This window comes from Leopardus geoffroyi, chromosome C2 (assembly GCF_018350155.1).
Source record: "Leopardus geoffroyi isolate Oge1 chromosome C2, O.geoffroyi_Oge1_pat1.0, whole genome shotgun sequence".
NCBI classification, from domain to species: Eukaryota; Metazoa; Chordata; class Mammalia; order Carnivora; family Felidae; genus Leopardus; species Leopardus geoffroyi.
In genome coordinates this window covers 107722838-107746952 of record NC_059333.1, presented here as the reverse complement: position 1 = coordinate 107746952, position 24115 = coordinate 107722838, and the positions used below count along the sequence as shown (strand labels likewise).

Sequence of the window (24115 nt, the reverse complement as noted above, 5' to 3'; positions counted from 1 at the left end):
TACTTGTATTTTAGCTGTATCCCAGATGCCAGTAATCTTATGTTAGGATCTTAGTAAATAAATACTTCTTTATTTGTTTCATGGTTGTAAAATGCTAAAAAATAATCTAAAAAGTATACATTTTTGGAAATGAACTTTTAGAAAACATAAAATTAGAAATGGTTCTGCAGCATCTGGGTGGCTCAGTTGGTTAAGTGTTCAACTCTTGATTTTGGCTCAGGTCATGATCTAATAATTGTGGGATGGAGCCCCATATTAGGGTCTTGACTGAGTGCAGAGCCTGCTTTGGATTTTCTGTCTTCCTCTCTCTCTGCCCTTCCCTCTCACACATGTGTGCACCCTCCCTTTCTAAAAGAAAGAAAGAAAGAAAAAAAGAAATGGTCCTAAATGGCATCCTAAAATTTCAGAAAGGAGTTATAATTTTAGAATAATATTTTAAGTCTAGTTGAAATTCTGAATCAAGCAAAACCAAAATAAAAAATAAAAATGAGACTTTAGTTCATATGTGAATGCATGTGATGTACTTGAAATATTAGAGCAAGTCAATATGTAGAATAACTAATATTAGCATTTACTCTTGTACCAATTTCTGTTCGATGTTTTATATAATTCAATCAATTATTCAATCCTCATACTTATCTATTATTATCTCTTTTCACTTAAAAGATTAAAGGCTCAGAGAGTTAAGTGACTTAAGTAAGATGTGGAACTACAATTTGGATCCAAGTTTATGAAAATGCTAAACCCATGTTTTGTTCACAAAGCAATACTACCTCTTTCAAAGTCACATTGTCTAATAGACTTGAATCTGCCTCCCCAGCTGAGTTATCTTCTGCAGGGACAGAATCGACAATCCAAAATAATTTGCCAATATCTTTAACGACACCACATAAGTTGTCCTGCTTTAGAAATATAAACTGAGGCATTAATTTCTATGCAATTACTATAGAGTCAACATACTTTTCCTTCTTTCTATCTTTCTTTCTTTCTTTCTTTCTTTCTTTCTTTCTTTCTTTCTTTCTTTCTTTCTTTCTTTCGAGAGTGTGTGCACACACATGCACTCATGTGAGAGGGGGAGGGGCAACGAGACAGGGAGAGGAAGAGAGAGAGACAGAGAGACAGAGAGAGAGAGAGAATCTTAAACAGATTCTATGCCCAGCACAGAACCTGACGTGGGCTTAATTTTACAACTGTGAGATCATGACCTGAGCTAAAATCAAGAGTCGGACACTTAAGTGACTGAGCCACCCAGGTACCCCCAACATAATTTTCTAACTTGGGGGTAGGACAAATCTTCACAAATCTACAGAGATGTGGAAAATCTGTAAAGAGAAGCTCTTTATAGGCCTGTGTAAAATGGGAATAATTGGTCTCTTTTATCCTTATATGTGCTCAGAAATAGGAGAGAGTTCAAACCCTGAAAGAATAATCAAATGAATTTGCTTAGAGTTCCTTAGAGGTGGAGAAAGCTGTAGAATCAGGTGAAGGAGGACTGTGGTGGTAACTTTAATGCCCCATGATGCTCTGAGAGCAGCTGACAAGTGTGACTATTTTTCTAAATATCTATACTGGATCTGAGAAACACATCATTCTTCTTGGGAGACTAGACACTTATAACTCATCACCCAGGGTGGTTCTTATATATAATCTATGGCATTATATGCTTTTTATTTAGAGATAAATACCTTTTAAGAATAAATATAGAATATAGCATTGACTTTTTTTTAATGTAGCTAGCAGAAATATCAAAGAGTTGGCTTTAGTTTTTGGAAAAAAAGAATGTTAACTCTTGTTTTGTATTCTTTACCAAACTTATACTTTGAAAGTTCTCTTCCAGCTAAATAAGGATCAGATAAATGTTATCTGGCTTGTTTCCCAGGTTTTTTAGCTGAGCCATTTGTCTCCATAGCCAAACTGTATTTCTAGAATGATTTGTAAAAACTCAAACACAGGAAGGTATTTGCTGAAATTGCTAGACTGAAAGTATTCACACATTGAACATAACATAAACACACAACAAATTCAGAGAAGGCATTTTGAGAGACTTAGCGTCAAGAAAGCTAATTTTCATTGACTTCTTACTTGGTACTTAGGTGTAAGTGTAACAAACAAATCAAACTTTTATGAAGTAGGTCTTGTTATCCCCATTTTATAGAGAAGGAAATTTCAAGATCAAACTTCCAGGAAGCAACTGAGTGAGCATTTGAACCCAGGTTCTAAAGCCTGTCTCTTTCCAGTGTATTATTGAATAGCTCAGATAAAATAGTGGTAATACAAGTACCTAAAAAAGGAAGTATTGTTCAATGGAAATATCATTGGCCCAGAAGTCAGACAACCAGGGTCTTAGTGAGTAGCCTCCTATTATCTTTTCTGTCTGTCCTTGGGCTTCTTATCTATAAAATGGGGCCAGCCAAAAGCTGATCCAGAAAGTACTTTTTAAACCTTAAAATTTTATCCTCTTATTAACTTTCTCTCTCCTAGATTGTAAGCTCCATGGAGGTAAGGATTTTTTTTTTATTGTGGGAAAATATATACAATATGAAATGGACCATTTTAACCATTCTTAGGTAAAAAGTTCAATGACAGTAAGTATATTCATATCATTGTACAATCATCACCATTATCCATCTCCAGAACTTTTTCCCCTTCTCCTATTAAAACTCTGTACCTATTAAATTATAACTCCCATTTCCCTCTCCCCACTCAGCCCCTGGCAACCACCATTCTACTTTATGTCTTTATGGATTTGACTACTCTAGGTATTTCATGTAAGTGGAATCATACAACATTTATCCTTTTGTGCCTGGCTTATTTCATTTAGCATAACATCTTCGAGGTTCATTTATGTTGTAGGATATATCAGAATTTCATTCCTCTTCAAGGCTGAATAATTTTCATTATATGTATCTACCACATTTTACTTACCCATTCATCCATTGATGAACAATTGGATTATTTCCACTTTTTGGCTATTGTGAATTGTGTTGTTATGAACATGGGTGTATAAATATCTCTTTTAGATCCTGATTTAAATTCTTTTACATGCATACCCAAAAGTGGGATTGTCAGATTACATGGCAATTCTATGTTCAATTTTGGGGGAACTTTCATACTGGAATGTACTTTTTAGCTCTGAGATTCTATAATTCAGTGAGGGGCTAAGAAGCCCATGAAGAAATGTACCTCTGATGACTTCCCAAATTAGGGTTGGATGTTTGCCCAGGGCTACCACAACTTGCTTTCAGTACTCAATACAGGACAGATGACAACAGGGTCTGTGAGAGTAGATTTCCTCTTCCTACTTGATACTAGACAGACAAGAACCACTGAGGCCATTTCTTACATCTCGCATGTAATTCTTCTTTGATGTATTTCAGAGACATGAAATTCAAAATACTAAATCAGAATTTCTAACTAATACTGTCATTTCACTGTATAAATATCCTAAATTAAACAGAAAAAAAGTAGGAGGAAATGAAACTGGTAATTTATCTGATGGGAGCTTTTCCAAATCATGTAAAATAAAGCATGTTTTTAAAGTCAACCATAAATTACGATGTTGGGGAAAAAATGTAGAACATGCTTTATTACTTTAAAATACTTTTGCTTTTGCCTAAAAAAAAAATGGAAGAAGGCATGACAAGCCAGTGTGCACCACTTATTAAACTTTAATTCCAAATGATTTGCGAATACATATTTTTATCTTAGATGAAAAGTGTACTCTCTGTCATTCCCAAATTAAAATTTAGATGCTTTGAAAATAATAACCATTATTTTATAACTTCGATGTAGGAAATAGAGGAAAGACATTCCAAGATAAAAAAAAAATAGATTCTCAAAGCAAAGATGAATTTTTGAAATGACTGTTTGAAATGATATCAAATAATTCTTTAAGGGTAGACATTGTTTTAATTATTATGGTATTTACAGGGCTAGGTTCTGCAATCAGTGATTTCTTGAACTGATATGTGCTTAAGGAAATTTCTCATTTCACCGAATTTCTCATTTGATGAAGAATGTAGGGCAGGAAACCGACAGGAAAGGAGACTTTGCCTCGTTTTCATGAAGTTCTACTTACATCAGTGTTGGTTGGGAAATACATTGTCTATTCTCAGCAGCTGACTGGCTACTGGCCATATCACATGCACATGTGTGCAATATCCCCCCAGAGCCAAAGTACAAGGCTCATTTTCCTACTCATGGCAAAAATTCCAGCTAGCTGCCAAACAAGCATGACAGATGCTTTTGTTTGGAATTATCCAAAAAATGAAATAAAGTTATTTTGCAAGTGATTGCTTTAATAATACCAATAAAATTCAGAGAAGCAAAGGGAAATTTGGTAATTGCATATTCAGAAATGTACAAACCATTGGTGTACAAAATTGGTACAAGACCCTGATGGAGTCAAAATTATACACACACACACACACACACACACACACATATAATTTTAATTTTTTTAACATTTATTCATTTTTTGAGAGACAGAGAGAGACAGAGTGTGAGTGGGGGAGGGGCAGAGAGAGAGGGAAACACAGAATGGGAAGCAGGCTCCAGGCTCTGAGCTGTCAGCACAGAGCCCGACGTGGGGCTCGAACTCACAGACCGTGAGATGATGACCTGAGTCAAAGTCAGACGCTTAACCGACTGAGCCACCCAGGCACCCCAAGTAAAAATTATATATTAGTATATGAACATATATATTCATATAAATGCATGGGAGAAAGGTCTGTAAAACTATAGATCAATCATTGACAGTGATTTTTCTGGGTTGAAAAGTGGGATTGGGTGTGGGAGCATATACTTTTTATTCCATATAAATGGAATTTATATTATTGTAATTGTCTCCTTGTGGGTTTATATTCATGTGTACCTACATAATTTAAAAAGAAAAAACTCATATAAAACGAAAAAGTTGATATTGATTAAAGCAGGAAATTTAAATAAGATCTCACTAAAATTACCATGCAATGGAGCTAATAATTATAGTTTTAAAAATATTTTTCTCTTTTGCCTTCTTGAGTTCACAACTTTTGCCCTAATCCTTGTGAGCCTCCACCTACCTGTCAGTCAAATGGGCATGGGAGTGGTGGAAGTAGACATCCGATAATTATACGAGTACAGAGAGAATGACCAAGATGAAATAGAATTCAGTTGCCAAATTTGGATTACATGGTATGATGACTAGCCTTGCTAGCAAAGCTTCTGTCTTGGTAAAGGATATTCTAATTTATTTATTTCTCTTTAGTCTATCAACTCCTGTACTTGGAGGACTTGTATAGATTGGTGGTATGGAGCAAATGGCAGCTAAGTCAGTTTTGTGGTTGAGTTGTTATGGGAGAACATAACATAGAAGAAGTAAAAGAGAAAGCTTTTCAGTTGTAGTAGGATAGATTGGGGAGAGAAGGAGAGAGACAAGTGTGAAGCCATCAGACGTGAGTCCTGACTTCCCAATCTTTGGACTTCAGTCTGGGGAAGACGGAGTATATTAGATAAGTTACGGTAATACGGGGGACAATGGTGATCCTTACAAAGGATGAGATCCATTCCCAGGTGGCACTCAGCACCAATACAGAGCAGTCAACTAAGTTACAAGCACAGCTCCATGAACTAAGCAAAGAAGGTCTGAGGTTCAGCTCTCATGGACCACCCTTGTCTCTTTTATGAAGTAGATGGAGGAGGAAGGAGCTGCAACTGTGGCTAGACAGCTTTTCAGAGAAATCACCACAGTGTGCGTGTGTGAGGGTGGGGGTGTGGTGTGGAAAGCTCTGTATGATGGGCTACAGGGATAACTGTCCAAGGCAGACCTTGGAGGGCACCACAGCATCAGTGGGTACTGAGGTTGGGTCAGAATGGTCAGATAGAGCTATTGGCCTGTCCTTGTGTACATTTCTTGTATGATATTACACCACTCTAAACTTAAGTTGGAATACGGTGATCAGGCAAGCAAAAGACACTATCCTTTAGGCAAGAAGACACTCTTTCCTCACCCTCCGCTCCCAGGCACAGTGCTTTCCCTCCACCATACAAAAGGAGCACCTCCAGATGCCACCTTTGGGAGATAAGCATGGGAGGGGGTAAAATAGAAGAACATTTTGAAGCAAGTAAGAAATTGTTTCCTAACTGTACTATTCAAATGATCCCATGGGATTAAATGTAAACAAGACTCAGTTTATTTTCCACCTCACCAGCCAGTGGTTAGTTATTCCTTATGAGTTCTGGACAAAATGATAGTATATGTTCTCTACAAGTATGAGTTGTACTGTGAAATTTTGTAATATTACAATAAGTGAAAAGTAATGATAGAGAATAAAACTACACTGAATAAGAACACTGGGTGGAGAGAGAAATCTTGTCCTAAAAGAAAGTCAGGAAGTCTTACTAAGAGTCATGCAGCAAAGGATAGAGGAGGGGGAGTCGGCTTAAGGAAGGAAACTGGACACTTGGCACATGAGGCTGAAATCTAATCATACAGTGGCTTGTAGTGTCTCTTGGTGAATACACACCTGCGAATTTCTTATGTGAAAACTTTTCAGAAATTATTTCAGCTTTCTACTTCATGTCACTATTAAAGAACAGAATTAGACCTGCCCATTAACTTTTAGGTGATGGAGAATCTTGGATGCTCTCTCTTATAACCAATCTTTCTGCCCTGACACAGGAAGGAAAAGCCCTTTCCTCAGACGCCATTCTAAGACCAATTGCTCTGACCTCTCACCCAAAGTCCAGTACTTCTCCAAGGTGGTGGTTAAGAACACAGATTCTGAGTCAAGACTTTCATACTTAATAGCTTTATGTCCTCGGGAAAGTTACATAACCTCTCTATGACTTAAATAGGAACAAGAACACCTATTTCTTTTTCTTTTTTTAATTTTTATTTATTTTTCAGAGAGAGAGAGAGAGAGAACAAGTGGGGGAGGAGCAGAAAGAGAGGGAGACACAGAATCTGAAGCAAACTTCAGGTTCTGACCTGTCAGCACAGAACCCAATGCGGGGCTCGAACCCACGAACTGCAAGATCATGAATTGAGCTGAAGTCCAACGCTTAACTGACTGAGCCACCTAGGCGCCCCAGAACACTTATTGCTAAGGACTCTTTAGGGTGAACAACCATCCTGGTTTGCCTGGGACTGAGATCGCTGCTGGGATTTGAGACTTTCCACGCTAAAACTGGGAAAGTCCTGGAAAAACCAAGAGGCATTGGTCACCCTGGTTAATACAAGTATAAAATGAGTTAAGTCATATGAAGTTCTCTGACAGAAGTGTACTTGGCACAGAGCAAGTGCTTAGTAATGTTTGTTACCATTATCATGATCACTATTACAACTACTACTATTGAATATAAAGAAAGAAAGGATTCCTCAGCCAGGTGGAGTATTTAAACATTGCCATAATGCTATTTGGATTAAAGAGGTTGCATAACGACCCTTGGAATCTCTAAGTTGCTTAGTGTACTGAAACTTTTGCCTAATTGTTTATTTAAAAAGAACTTAATACAGAGCTAATACTGAAGTGCTTGAAATAAAACTCTATATAACTGAAATAAATTTCTCTGGAGACATGACAGAAGAAGATCCAGAAAGAAAGAAGATCTAGCAACAGTGCTTGAAGTCATCCACTTGGTCACTCCGAAGTCCTCCAAAGTGCCAGTACTCCAGGCAGGAACAAGTGAAGCTTTTGATGCTAATGCTATTTTGAGGCTCAGAAGCACATAAATGGGGCAAGAATGCCACTGGGAAGCTCTGAGAAAAGGTTTGATATTTGCTGTGTTCAAAGCATCGTAAGTGAGAGGAAGACTTTCTTGCAGCAGAAGAAGGAAAAAATAGCTCACATTATTTGTTTGGTTTTTATATGTTGGGCACTGTTCTAAGAGCTTTATGTGTGCATTGCCACTTAACGATCACAACAATCCTGTGATATGGATACTTCCAGTTTAGAGAAGGAGCTGAAACTCAACGATAGTAAGTAATTTTCTATGCTTGGGTTAAACAGCAATTAGTAACACTTGGGTTAAACAGCAATTAGTAACACTTGAAGTCCAAGAGGGATTTCATTCATACCCAGGCATTTTAATTATGTAAATCCTCTTATAAATTGTGTATGACTCTCATTTGTGCTGTATTTAGAGATTTATTGATAGTTTATTTTTGGTTTTGATTGCAGTTTTGATCTTTATCATACAATTGGATGAGTTATGTGGTACATTCGCATTCATGATCAAACCTCTTTTGAGGGATGCACATGTGATTGACCTATGAAATCCCTGCTCAAGATATTACTGTTTCCCAACAGGAAACATTTGAACTGGAAGCATAGCAATCAAGGAAATAAGTCAAGGAGATAAACTGCCTCTGTCAAGTTAGCTTTGGAAAGTAGAAAGTCTACAGTAGAAGCAAAAGTCATAATCATAAAATTATTTTTCTATAAATCAGTGTTACATATGACAGAAGTCAACATATCTTTGAAAACCTTAGTTTCCTGCATTGTTTCTTTCAAGTTATATTTTAAGTGCAACTCTTTTCATTCTTAGGTAACCTAAAATCCATGGATGATGACCTTAATCATCATACTTAACATTAATGAGAGTCATCATTATTAACATTTTAATTCTGGTTAATTATTTCTATCTTAATTTTCTTATGGCTGCTTAAACAGCTTCCAGAAACTCAAACTTCTAACTGTAAATTTGGACCAGCTGGTTATATATTTTGTTCCATACAGGAAGACAGAAAGATCTATTGACAAACTAAAGTGAGAGGGAATAGAGTTGAGTTATCCCTGCCTCAATTGGCTAGCTCTCAATGGTTAATGGGGTAGCATAAACTTTGAGGTGAAAAGACAATCAACATGCATTCAACAGAGGCTGCAGGAGTGGCCTATTGCCCTCAGAAACTCTGGCATCTCAAATATTTGCCTTGTGTGGGAAACATGATAAAGTCCCAGAACTGTAGTTTCTCTCTTATAAGACAGAATTGCAATGGAACAAGCTCAGAAAACTATTCTTTTCTTTAAAATCTTGAGATTGAAACACACTTGAAAGCATAGCAAAGCTCACAATTTAATTTCTCCTGTATATTTAGATCTTATATAATGGCTTAATTTTGAAATTAAATGTTTCTACTTTGGCAAGACCTCTATAGTCAATTTTTCTGCTTCACTGAGAGCCCTATGTTGTGAAGGGGAATCTGAGAATCAGAAGTCAAGATGGGAGGTATCTGAAAAATGGTTGAGATATTTAAAACCTATATATAGTATGATATCATCTTGCTCAAATGAAATCTTAGCAAAGAACCATTGGGTTGGTGCCCTCAGGAGAAGACTTTCCACATTCACGAATTGCACAACCTGAGCAACCATATAGTATCTGGTATTGTTCCGTACAAGAGACTCTTTAAGGAAACATTTCATCATTGTTGAGTCCTGGGCTGGTCTCCTGGATTGAGAGAAGCAGGAGCAAAAGAGCAGGTAGGATAAATGACAAAGTGTTTTTCTTAAAATTTGGGTGGCAAAAAGGCAAGAAATAGCTAATGTGCTGTTTCCAATTGCACTTATGAGGAGCCTGGAATGGCTACAGTGCTTCAGGTACAAATATCACAGAACTTGCCCTTGCCTATGCCAGCCCTGGCCACCCATCAAAAGCAATAATCTTTGATGGTAGGCTTTTCCTGAGCCACTTCCAGAACCAAGGGAGGCAGACATCGTGGTTAACCAGGAGCTCTGTCACCACTAATGCTACTGTGTTGGAAAGAGACTAGGTTGGGATGAACAAAAATGGAGAAACATGAACAGTAAAGCCATGGGTCTTCACTTTCTTCCGAGTGTTGGAACCCATCCCTTCTCCTCAATGAAATGGGAGCTGGCTTTGAATCTTGCCTAGCTGCTGCTAGTGCCCTCCCATCTGGAGATAGGCCCTGTTTGTGGATCTACCCTGTCCATTGAATGGATGATCCTGGAAACATGCCCTTGGCATTCATTTGCTGCCGAGAACTACATCTATCCAAGAGTTCTGGTTGCCCTGCACACTTCATCCTTTTAGATATGACTTTAGGCCTTATCTGCAGGGCTACTGTTCATAGCCACACAGGCTTTGTCTACTGCATGAGTCCAGGGATGTCATTCTCATAGGCCATAGTGCAAATGGTTCCTTTCTGAAGTTGGCCAATGCACAGGAACTTTTGGAGTGAGTCACACTCCTTGGACAATGTGATTTGGGGTTGGATGGAGATCACTGGAGTAGGCTGACATTCTATTTTAGGTTTTTTTCTCACTCATGATTTCTAACCCCTATTCTTTGTGCTTATGATATTCTTTACTTCTCTTAGCCCCCACGTGTTTTATGGCCGTAACATTTTTTTTTTAATTTAAATTCTTATTAGTTAACATACCGTGCAATATTGGTTTCAGGAGTAGAATTCAGTAATTCATCAATTATGCACAACACCCAGTGGTCATCATAAGTGCCTTCATGAATAGCCATCGCCCATCTAGGGGTGCCTGGGTGGCTCAGTCAGTTAAGCATCCAACTCTTGATTTTGGCTCAGGTCTGGATCACACGATCCATGAGTTTGAGCCCCATGTCGGGCTCTGTGCTGACAGCATGGAGCCTGCTTGGGATTCTTTTTCTCCCTCTCTCTCTCTACCCCTCCCCTGCTTGTGCACTCTGCCTCTCTCTATCAAAATAAATAAATAAACTTAAAAAAATTACTCATCACCCATCTAGCCTACCCCCACCCACCTCTCTTGATCAACCTTCAGTTTGTTCTCTATCTTTAAGAGTCTCTCATGGTTTGTTTCCCTCTGTCTTCCTCTCCCTCCATATGTTCATCTGTTTTGTTTCTTAAATTCCACATGAGTGAAATCATGGGGTACTTGTCTTTCTCTGACTTATTTTGCTTAGCATAATACACTCTAGCTCCATCCACGTCATTGCAAATGACAAGATTTCATTCTTTTTGATAGCTGAGTAATATTCCATTGTATATAAATACGACATATCTTCTTTATCCATTCTTTAGTTGATGGACATTTGCCACGTCCTTTCTTTAGGACTCAACCAAACCTAATTTAGCTTACTAAGGAATGAAGACAAGGGAGGATAAATATATTTGAGAAATTGTATACATCTCTTGTTCCAACAGAAGATTACAGAAGGCCACAGGATACCTCTGACCATGGCAAACAGCCTTATAGAGCATAATGACTTTGCCATGTAAAGGAACTGTAGTTCTTGTAGTTATTTCATGGCATTTGGTGTGTATGTTCAATGGTAGTTAGGCACATAAATAATAAAGCCAATAGAAATATCTTTGTACTTTGCAGATTTGAATAAAAATAGAGTATTCTCTGAGAACTAAAACTATATGAGCGTTGTTCTGAGAACCTGAGAACATGCTGCCATAAGCACAATTAGCTTTATTATCACAGGACAAGATCAGCTCAAGCTAACAGCATAGTAGCTAACAGTGCAGATTCTGCAGTTAGGCAACCTGGAATCAACCTCAGGCCTACCACCCACCTGCCAGTTATGTGTGATCTGGGGCAATTTTTTTTTCTCTTCTATATTTCAGTTTCTGAATTTGTAATTAAGGAATGATAATACTTCACTCAGGAATGAAACCATCATATTAATTATAAAGGAGATGTAACTGGATAGTGGCATCTGCCATCACTTTCTTGTCCTGATTGCACAGACCGATGAGCAGCAACTCTTACAAATAGTCCTCAAATTGAGCTGCTCAGGTGACTGGTCGCTTATCATTATAGAAACAGTTACTGTAGTAACATGACTCATATTTTTGTTTTAATTTCAATGTTGTTTCTTATATTTTCAGGAATTTAGTCAATACTTCTCCCAGAACAGGAATAATGAAAATGTAAATTATGTAGCTAATTTATAATTGAGCATATCTTTAAATGATTATATTGATAGTTTTATTACTCCTCCAGTGAAGTTTTGGTTACTTCTAGAAAGAATGCACCCTCCAACAATAATGATGACTTTGACTTGGCTCTGGGAGGAGGAACTGGGGCACTTATACATCACAAACCCCCAAGGGAAAATTCATTTGGAAGAGCTCAACTGTTTCCTACCATGCACTCTTGACAGTCGCCAAATACAATTTACATGTCCCAACAGTAAGAATACAAAGTAGTCAACATCAATACGATCAGAAAGAAATCTGGGATATTTTCATAGGAGCTAGCACAATTTGCAGACATGAAAGTAATTTTGGAATTTATATGAATTTTAAATCAAATACATACATACATCTCTCTATATATATTTATTTTTTTTATGATGCTAATGTAGTTGATTTCTGGCAATGATACAGAGTCACTTTGTGGTCACACTGAGTCAGTGGAAGCCCATGTGTTATAAATAAACATTTGGCTCCACCAAGGAGAGATTTATCAAAAGTCGTGCAGAGGCAAACAAGGCAGGCAAGACTTGATCCCCTGCAGGTACCAGTCCATGTGTGACCAATTACTTTACAATTCTGCAAAATATATAACAGCAACCAGATTTAGGGTACAGAAAATTTTAGGATATTTTATTATTCAACTCCACTAAAATGAGTCTGTTTACCTGTTTTCTCCCCAAGGAAAAAAGGACAAGCCCAAGGTTGTCTATGTGTGAGTCATTTGTCTCACTGCTCTCCATCTGGCAGTTCTGAACTAAGACCTTCTGGCCTAGCCACCACCCAACAGCCTCAAGAGAGCATTCTTGAAAGAGGGATATGTATTTTCTAAGAAGTTTGATGATGTCAGATAGGTTGGTACAAGATGCATGTTACCTCCATAGAGTGTATATCAACCGTTTCAAGCTCTTTGAAGCTCTTGCAGGAAGTGGCCTTTAGCAATGCCTAGCCAAGCCTGGCTTTCCTAGGATGTCCACTGGGGATCTACTCTAAGTTGATTTCATAATCATGTGTCTGACATGGGAAAATTAGGGAGAATTTTGTTTCATTAACTGCTGCTAAATGAGGTCTCACTAAAGAGAAAGCAGCTAATTTTGGGCAACCGGTCCTGGGGATATGCCATAAATTTGTAAGCTATTTTTAGAACATAATTCTAGTCTTAAGGGAAACTCAATACTGCAGTCTACAAATATGACTGAAAGTGTCTGAGGAAGGCATTTTCATATGAACTATACTCTTAGAGCATAAGTTCTGAAACATGTTACAGATTACTTTTTATTGATGTAGTTGCTGTAACAACATAGACAGCTATTAAGCTTGAAGAAGGTTGATTTCATTTGTTATCCCATACAAGGGAAACATCTAACATCATCATCATTATTAACAAAATTTTGGCAATTTACCAAGTATGCAGCATTGATCTAGGTACTAAAACTATAAAAAGACTCATTGAGAGTCTTTTCATTTAAAAAGAGATATTAAGAATATTTTAAAAAATAGCAATCCAAGGTAAAATGTAAAATGAGTAGTACCTGGAATCACTGAGGACGGAGGAAATAAGATTTGATCTAGACTTGATGAATGATGAGCCTAGATAAATGGAGCAGAGGGCACCTAATGGAGCAGTAGCATGGACAAAGGCATGGAGGTGTCGATAAAAATGGCACATCCAAAAAGGCAGTGTGGGATAGCCTGGCAGTGGCATGGCCATGAATCCGGGGTTGAGTCCTGACTCTGCCTCCTATTGGCTATAGTACCTTGGACAGCCTATTTGACTTTGAGTCTATTTTCTCATCTGTAAAATAAGGACAATCATAACTAGGCTGCAGGCTTTTCATCATGGTTAAATAAATACATTTATTCAGTTATTTTTATTCAATAAATATTCATTATGCACCATAAAAATATTTATTGAATAAAGTTAGCTATTTTTACAAATTATAAGTTATTCATCTGGAAAGAGCAAGTCCATGTGGGAAATTACTGAAGCCTAAAACTAGAGGCATAAGCTGCATCTAAATACAAATGACAGTAACTAGTAACACTGATACAAAGAAAAACTGATAGCAAAAACCAAGTTGTGGTCTATTTCTATTATTTATAACATGTATATTCCTTCATTCAATAATTTACAGGTAATTCCCTATTTCTTGTTTGTTTTTACAAAGGTAGGGGTTATCTGGGAAGAAGATAGTCAAAGCTGTAAAAATAAAATCAAAAGTATCCAGATATACAAAGGTTGTACTAGATGAATAGAGCTCCTTATAAAAATTTCATTTTTCTAAGCAGTAAAAAAAAAAAAGTATTAAAGAGGGTTGGGGTTTAATATAGTATAGACATTGACTTATAGGAATTTTAAAAAGATCATTTATTCAACATGCATTTACTGACTTTCTACAGAATAGACACTGGATATGCTATAGTAAATAAAATAAGTGCTATTTATTTTGTTTAGTGGAGGAGACAATAAAGAATAATACGCATAAAAGAGCAAATGTGATAAATGCTCTGAAGGAAAATAAAATAGGAAAATTTCCCCAAAGAACAATATTGGAATAACTCATTTAGACTGGGATGGGGGCTAGAGAGGGCTGTTCCGAGGAAGCAGTGTTTGTGCTGAGGCCTCAAGGACAGGCAGCAGTGAACAAAGCATAGGGAGAGGACAAAGTGGTCCAGTGGCCCTTGGTGGGAAAGAACCTGGGCAATGGGGCTGATGTACACAGTTCTCAAAGACCATGCCAGACCTGGTAGCCTATGTGTATATATATTTTTAATTTTCATAAACCTTGACCACAACAGATGACTTCAAAGTCAACTCAGCCTGATGGTGATTGAAATCCATTGGCCATTCTTGTAATAGAACTTCAAATATTAATTCTGGCAACAGAGGTACTCTAATCCCCAAGCATACATAGAAGGATGGCTTTAAAAAGGCCCTGTGGCTTCAAGAGATCGCATTCACAAAAAGCAATTCAAATCAGACTCAGTGAATTTAGAGGGAATGCTGTAACTATATTGTGCTCTGATAATAGAATGGTAATAAAGAGTGTAACAACAGGTGATAGGGTTAATTTTATTGCCTCTTACCAATTACATATTGCCTTCTCCTGGCTCGAACCACTACGTACCCCGTACAGAGTGAAATGGCCAAAGCTCTTCCTGCAGATCCAACATGGCAAATGCCTGCTATTTACCTCCCTCTGAATGTGCTGATTTGACCTTTCCCCAAATATAATTACCACTTAACATAAACCCAATGGTCAACAACTACAGGTTGTCTGCAGATATCCTTACATAGGGTCCTGGCTAGAATGTAAAATTCAGTTGTCTGGAGAACCAGATACCACGTTGAGCACACAGAATCTGGCAGGAAGTGATGACAGACATACTGCTCCACCACCATGAAAGATACATGATTCCTTGTATTTCATGCCTTTCTTAATCTACGTGGGGATGTGGTGCTGCTGAATTTTATTAGATTTTAATTTTGCTTTCTGTCAAAACTGAAAATCACTAACCAGCCACCCCCCCCCCCCCCATCACCTTCACCAATATTATGATGCTCTATGATCAGGGCAATGCTCTCTGAAAAGCTATCATTGGAAAGGCCAGAAGTTTGTGTGTGTGCGGGTATTGAGGGATGTTTTTTCTTTGACATTCTCAAAGAGAGTAGACCAACCCAAAGAATGAAAGGAATGGGCATGGAATAAGGAAATGCAAATACAATGAAATGAGACGGAGATGAGAACATCAAAGAGAGGGAGAAGACAGGAAGATTTATTATGAGGAAAGGAATTCAAATCAAAGGAAAGACAATAATGTGATGGTGGTAGTAATAACCCAAGAAGTCCAATATTTTTTTCCCCTCTGAATAGAGAAAACAGGACCTAAATATAACTAGTGTCTGCTTTGGGACAAAAGGGAGAACAGCATACAAAAAGTGTCTGTCTCAATAAAATAAAATAAAATAAAATAAAATAAAATAAAATAAAATAAAATAAAATAAAAAGTAAGAGCAAATAAAATCCACCTCAGTTAACTTTGCATGTTTTTTTTTTTTTTTTTCTCATCAATTCTCTAAATACTCTGCTGGGAAAAGAGGATGAGAATTACTGGCTCAGAGTTAATGAATCCTGTTATATTTGACCCCAGTCACCCTTGAAGTTTGCATCTGTCACAACACAGCACACAGCTTCCTCATACACTGCCTTTGTCTGCTGGATTCATGCAGGGCCATCTAGTGAGACACCGAAATAGCCCACCAGCACCATAGCTATCAGCCTGCTTCTCTCTGTGCTTCCTTCTGCAGACAGAGAACCAGACATGCAAATCAGCATCCCAAATAAGAAGCCTTCTTTCTGCACTAGTTACCTTCCAATTTTCTTTCCTACACTTGCTCACATGATGGAATCTTGTCAATACTAGAAGTGACTTTGCAAATATGAGCAAATAGTTCCCTTGGGCCGTACAAAGAAGGCTGGAGAGAAAGGGTTTCAAAATAGCCTAAGAGCAGTAAAAGCACTAGTAGTCAAACTGCTAGTTCTTGTTGGCACTATTCTTTTCATTCCAAAAGCCCACTGAATAACAAAACGTTCACAGTTGGAGTCAAGACCTCCATTCCCCTCACCCCCCATCAATTACTTTGAGTTTTACAAGCACGCTAAGTATGGCAGCTCCGACAAGGACTGCATCAGGTTAGAAACAACTGTCCTGAAAAACAGTTTGCTGGACTTCCAACAGTAGGTCACTGGGAGATATCAGCAGAACAGTACAAAAATCCCTCCTGTGTGGCAACTGTCTTGGACCACAACCCAGCCCCTGTTTAGTGCCAACTTTGCATCTCCTTTTCTCTGTCAGACATTTTGTTGACATCCTTTGCTGTTTTAGCCTCCATTTACCTAAGCTTATAGTTTTTAATCCTTTTATTATTATTTAAGTGGAATTTTAGTGATAGTGAAGATGAACATGTGTTCAATCAGCTATGTTTACTGGAAGGTGTGTGTGTGTGTGTGTGTGTGTGTGTGTGTGTGTGTGTGTAGGGGGGTAGGAGTGGGGGGTGGGTCAGAAACCCTTAAACATCATCTAACATAAAACTCCAGGTGAATGCAGCAGCTAGTAAAAATGACTGCCTAGAACTAGGCTTGATAAACTATGGCTGTGGGCCAAGTCTGACTCTGCTTGGTAGTATAAATAAAGTTTTATTGGAACACAGTCACGCCAATCCATTTATGTATTACCTATGGATGCTTTTACACTACAATGGCAGAGTTGAATAGTTGTAGTTGAGATAGAATGGTTTGTCTCTGACCAAAAAAAAAAATTTAGTAATTGGCCTTTTACAGAAAAGGTTTGCCAAACTCTGGTCTATAATGCAGGCTGGTAACAATGCTTAATATTGCAAGATGAAGTAAACATTTTTCTATATTTCAAATTTGTTTGAAGAGTGTTACAATTTTTGGAATTATTACATTTAGTTTTAGGGTTAAAGTGAATGCCATGGGCAGGAAGAAAATATTTTTTTACTAAGGTATAGTAAGAGTATCTTTTTAAAGAAAAGTACGGATCTAGGTTCAATATTTTATATCTGATATAGATGTAAGATGATGTTACTTATAGAGGGAAACCTGGCAACTCTTTATATATTAAATTAAAGAAATGTTAGTTGACTAGCAGGCCTATTATTTCCAGTGCTTCAACAAAAATATTCCATTTAGAAGCTCATTCTGCTAAAATTTTGTGGCAGACTGTAGCTATTATTGCACATTGCTGGCCTAGATCTTTGAGTTGTACTTATAAATCAGTCCACGTTTTTCAAATCCAAATTTTCACCATTTTAATTAAAAAGTGAAGCATCTTCACTTTTAAAAAGTGATAGCACTTCCTTGAAAGATCAAAGTACTTGGAAGGAAATACATAAAATTTCTAACAGTAGTAAAATGATAAAATTAAGGGTAATTTTCTTTATCTCTTTCTCTATTTTTTTTAATTTTTATAGTGGACATCACACTTTTATTTTTATTTAAAAAATTAACTTCACAAGGAGATTTTTTTCTACCAGGAAATGGGTTAGAATTGTGTTGTGCTATTAGTTGATAAATTCAATTTATCTATCAGCTGTCACAAAGTTAGTATCACAGGGGGCTAGCCTTCTGAGAGACAAATGATAAGCTAATTTGTTTTGTGGATGAAACAATTTCAGGCAAGACAAGTCTCAGTGGTGCAAAATACTCAGAGACTAAGAATTGTGTCTGAAAACCATTGTTATCAATAATTGGCAGTCAGTTTAGTTTAGTTTTGTTTTCTCCAGCTCATATGTCCCATTTGTAGTTTGGAGAATAAGACCACCTTCCCCACAGGTGACACAGCCTGTGGAACTGTTCTGGAGAATAAAAGTCTTGGCCTCATTTCCTTCTTAGCCTATGCCTTTCCTGGGTATGGGAAGTGGGGGTTTCAGAGAGTTACACCATGCACTTGTTCCCCATCTCACATTTTTCTATAGTAAAAAATCTGTATGTAATTAATATCCATGATAGCTGGAGACTGCAATGTGAAAACTGACTGAATTTCAGGTAAAAGTGCTAAAAGCTTTATGAATAATAATTTTTGGATACTCATCTCACTTAATTCTCAGATATGCAATATATTGGCCATTATTGTAGAAGAGAGACTTCTGGTTTCTACTCTAGCTGCCAAAGCCCATGCTCCCAACCATCCCATCTAATTGCCTTACTTTGAATGTCTCCTCTGATTTTAATTTAATTTAATTTAATTTAATTTAATTTAATTTAATTTTATTTTATTTTATTTTATTTTTGGAGAGAGGGGAGAGAGAGAGAGAGCCCATATAAACAAGTGAGGGAGGTGTAGAGGGAGAGGGAGAGAGAGAATCTCAAGCAGGTGCCACACCCAGCATAGAGCTCAACATGGGGCTGCATCTCACACTTGTGAGATCATGACCTGAACTGAAATCAAGAGTTGGACACTTCCTGACTGAGCCATACAGATGCTCCACTCCTCTGAGTTTATAAATGACTATAAGGAAGCTCCTTTATTAAAAGAACCAACGGTCATCACTTTCCACTAATTCAGTATTTTCTTCAGTATATCAAGTGTTTTAAAAAATACCACACACATATTCCCAGCAAATGACTAACCATTTTGCCTCTTTTTAAATGCTGAGTTTGAGATATAATTTCTTTATTTGTAAAAGTCTGTGTGCTTTCAAGTTTTTGAGTTGCATAAGACAGTTAGTTTTTCTTTTCCTAATTAAATAAAGGGTATCAACCTAACCATAAATGAAAAGTTGCATGCAATGTTAAAGTCCACTTGACAAAGAGATTGGGATTCAGTTGCACATAAATGATATACACACTGTCTCCTAGGTCAGGCCTGCATCTTGCTCTCCATTTGTTGGTTCATTTGTTCATTCCTTCATTCAGTTGTGTGTGTTGAACACCTGTTCTGCACTATGCTGGACACTGGGGATAGAGAAGGTCCAGAGTCTGCAAGGATGTCAAAGGGATATAGACTCAGACTCATGGTGCTGACTGCTTCTCATTTAAAAAAAAAATTTAATGTTTATTTATTTTTGAGACAGAGAGACAGAGCATGAGCAGGGGAGGGACAGAGAAACAGGTAACATAGAATCTGAAGCAGGGTCCAGGCTCTGAGCTGTCAGCACAGAGCCAGATGCGGGGCTTGAATTCATGAACCGTGAGATTATGACCTGAGCTGAAGTTGAACGCTTAACCAACTGAGCCACCCAGGCGCCTCCGACCACTTCTCATTTTAGTTTCTGTGGTTAGAGTGTCCCACTCTCTCTCTCTGTGTCTGAGAGGTCAAACCCTGCCTGACATCCTCAGCAGGTATCTCACAAGGTATGTAAGTGTACAGGGTATTAGATAACTGGGTAATCTAAAAGCCAGAGCCCTAAAAGCCAAGTTATTGGAAACCTTAAAACAAGGAACCCTGAGTCCTACTCTAGGGCCCAGGGAATCTCTTTGGGTTCCAAGTGCTACTCCTGTCTCATGTTGGGCCTGGCTGAGGCCCCCAGGGGCTGAGAAGACTATGTCTGGTGCCCTGGGCTTCTGCTTGCTTAGTTGGGAACTTCATGCAGGGGTAGTGAAAGACTCCAGGACACAAACAAGTATTTTGGGAAGCTCATTTGTCTGATAAAGGCAGTGATTTGTGACATGAGAAGGCCTACAATGGCTGCAAAGGCTGCCTGTGGTGGGACTCATTGTTGCATGGATTTCTCTGTTTTGGTCAGCTCCCCACCGAAGATGTCACCCTGCTTTTCCTCCAGAGCTGCTATTGTCAAGCACTGGGCCCTGCACTGAGTGACAGATGCAAAGGTAGCTAAGGGCTCCAACTGCTCTCATGATACTGGCCCATTCACTCAGGACACCTCACCCCCACACTCTCCCTTTTAAGTCTTTGTGTCTCCAAACCCTCATCTGTCTGGAGAATGTGAGCCAATTCTGTTTAGAGGAAAGGGACAAATGGTGAGAATGCAAAGAAATGCATTGCTAATAGCAATTATTTGAGTCTCCTGTCCAAGAAGGTGGTAGTATAGACTTCGGATTGAAAAAGAGAAGGGGAATTCTTCTCAGATCTTTTAATTGATTTAACTCCCATCATTACTTTATTACAGGGGTAGTTCCAAGACCAACCCTGCCTAACATGAATGAACAAAGTAGCCTACCCACATTCTCCCTGTACAGACTCTGCCCACAACTAGTTGATTCCATGATTCCATGTTAAGATATGTGGATTTGTTTGTTTCTTTAACAGTAAGGAGTGTGACCAAAACCAGAAAAATTTTTTTTTTTCCCCAAAAGTCACTGGGGTCATCATTACAGCAATTTGGGTACAGTTTCTTCTTAATACCAGCAAAGATCCTTTCTTGATGATATTTTTATCAGTAAAACACCTCATAAGGATCAAAAGAGTTTACTAAACCATATCTTGATGGATAAAGTGAAAATAAATTTGAAACACATGGCTTACATTTCCCTAAAATGTGCATGAGTTCAAAAGTTAACAATAATAGTGCTTGACTAAAAGCGTTTGGAAATTTCTTAAGCTTTAAGGGTTTGCAAACCCAGTTTCTAAGGTGAACTTAGATGGGTTCTCTTACACATTAGGGCACTATAATTTGCATTAAAGGTATTCACAGATAACACTTCAACAAACCAAGGGCAATATGCTATTGTTTTAACCTTTGCTTTGGAAATTTCTTTGTATTCTAGTGCTTTAAATATTCAAATAAACCCTTTAAATGATGTTATTGAATTGCTTTATGAAGACAGAATAACTCTTCTTGCTTTGTATATAAATTGAAAACACACAATAGCTCAGGAAATGCAAAGTTAAACATGATCAAATTTATGAAAACATTAACAAACATCTTAAGTGTTCAATGCACATTTGATATTGGAATTATGGAGAGATTGTACAATTTCAGTGTTTTAAGAATATAAAGATTTGCCTTGTTTTTTTTTTTTTTTTTACTATAGATTCAATTGTTTCTAAGAGTTCAAAGGATTTGTTAAAAAAAATCAAATAAACAAAACAAAAAACATCCGGGTGTAACTGGTGTGACTGAAAAATAAAAATTCAGTAGAAAGACATGCTAGGGGTATAGGAATGTCCTATCTACATTTACTGGAAAAGATGGATTTTATTTCAATATTTTTATGGTTCTTTTTAAAAGAAGTTATAAAAAAATCAGGTTAGATTCAGCAGAGAGGAGATGGTCCAATGTATAATTACATACTTAAAAAGAATGAAGGCCAGCTGGATTAATCTGTAAATATCAATGATAGGTGAGTGCACATACACTGTCTCAATCCACTTTTCTATGTTTTGGGTTTAAGAAAGCATACATTGCCTCCAGCACACTTTTGCTTAATTTTAATTCTCTGCATATTTTAAGGGGAACATAATCCATATGTTTCTAATTCATTTATACAACTTGACTAATCATCATTGAAGGCATATTTGATACCCAAGATATTTTGAAGCTATTAAAACTACCTCCATCAGGATCTAAATTCCACATTCATAAGGAGTCAGAGCCAAACACACTACAAATTCAAACATGTACCATGGAGTAGAGTTTCCTGGTTTGCAACCCTATTCATTCTTTCTTAACCCTATAACCCGTGAGAAGAATCAAAGGATGACTGGAACCACAAATTTTAATTTTTTTTTTTCAACCTTTATTTATTTTTGGGACAGAGAGAGACAGAGCATGAACGGGGGAGGGGCAGAGAGAGAGGGAGACACAGAATCGGAAACAGGCTCCAGGCTCTGAGCCATCAGCCCAGAGCCCGACGCGGGGCTCGAACTCACGGTCCGTGAGATCGTGACCTGGCTGAAGTCGGACGCTTAACCGACTGCGCCACCCAGGCGCCCCTTTTTTTTTTAATTTTTTTTTTCAACCTTTATTTATTTTTGGGACAGAGAGAGACAGAGCATGAACGGGGGAGGGGCAGAGAGAGAGGGAGATGGAACCACAAATTTAATGAATAGTCCAGATGACAAAGCTTTGTAACCTTGAGTGTCCTTGAGAAGAATAGTCATCTCCTCAATTAAGAGGTGATTATTAAATGAAGAGTCAGTTAACTACATCACAAATTCACTGTGAGGAAGAAAATCACTTTCTCTACTACTGGGATTCACTGGAATTTCTCATTCCTACAGTAGAAGTGCTTCTTAAACTTTAATGTGCATATGAATAACTTGAGGGATCTTATTAATACTGATATTACTGATTAATACTGATATTAATAATACTTATTAATACTGATATTAATTACTGATATTGATCCCTCAATAACTTGAGGGATCTTATAAATGCTGATTCAGTAGGTCTAGGATGGGCCTGAGAATCTGAATTTCTAAAAAGTACCTAGGTAATGTCAATGTTGCCGGTCCATGGATCACACTTTGAGAAGCAAGGTCTGTTGCAGGGGGTCTTAACCACCACTGATATTTTGGCAGGATAATTCTTTGTTTTGGCAGGGGGCTGTTTTGTCCATTTTCGAACGTTTAGCAGCATCCCTGGTCTCTACCCACCTGCTAGATGACAGTAACACCTGCCTCCACTTCCCCAGTCATGACAACCAAAAATGTCTCTAGACATTACCAAAAGTCCCAAAGCTGGGGATAAAATTGCCTGTAGTTGAGAATCAGTGCTCTATTTTCATGTTTAGTGGTTAAATGTTTATTGCGTAATATAAACACCTTTTTTGATAAACTAGCTTCAGTGAATACTGAATCATTAACTAACTAAATAAATACCTTTCTTTCTTTTTTTTTTTCCTCTGAGAAATTACAATACTTTATTTATGGACACTCTAGATTTTTCACCGATTTTATTTCCTTTCTTACTATGGTCACCAGCATGCTCAGAAGTAAATTTGCAAACCACATTTAGGAATTGTGAAAATTTACAGGGATACATTTTTAAGAAATAACTACTAGATTTATTTTATTTCTCTTTTTTCCTCCAACATTAAATGAATCACCTCCTCTAATTTATATTTTCATATGTTCCTTCATATACGATTTGAAATAAGATTGGTTTCCTTTAAATAAGGTAAACCAAAGAATTTCAATAAAAATAGGGATCTTTTTTTCATAGGTTTATATTTTCATGGGTTCCTTCATATATGATTTGAAATAAGATTGGTTTCCTTTAAATAAGGTAAACCAAAGAATTTCAATAAAAATAGACAACCCAGGGGATTTCTGGGGAAGATGGCAGAGTAGAAGGACCCTAAACTCACTCATCCCACAGATTCAACTATATAAAACTTGAACCAGAGCAAACAACCCAGAAAAGGACCCAAACAAACTCCACAACTAAATGCAGAGAAGAGGCCACATCAAAGAGGGTAGGAAGGGCTAGGACTTGAGGACTTGTCCAACTAAAAGACATAGGGTGACAGAGTGGATAAAAAAGCAAGACCTATCTATCTCCTGCCTACAAGAGACTAATTTCAAACTGAAAGATACTTGCAGATTGAAAGTGAGGGGATAAAGAAATACTCATCATGCAAATGGAAGTGAAAACAAAGCTGGAGTAGCAATGTTTATATCAGACAAAACTAGGCTTTAAAACAAAGGCTGTAACAAGAGATAAAGAAGCACACTATATAATCATAGGGAATAGTCCAACAAGAAGATATA

The 24115-nt window shown here is 37.5% G+C and overlaps 1 protein-coding gene across 9 annotated transcripts in view; it reads right to left on the bottom strand.

Moving 5' to 3' along the window:
• The window catches only part of VEPH1 (ventricular zone expressed PH domain containing 1), a 254768-nt gene that overhangs the window by 81984 nt on the left and 148669 nt on the right, over window positions 1–24115 (bottom strand). The window lies entirely within an intron of this gene.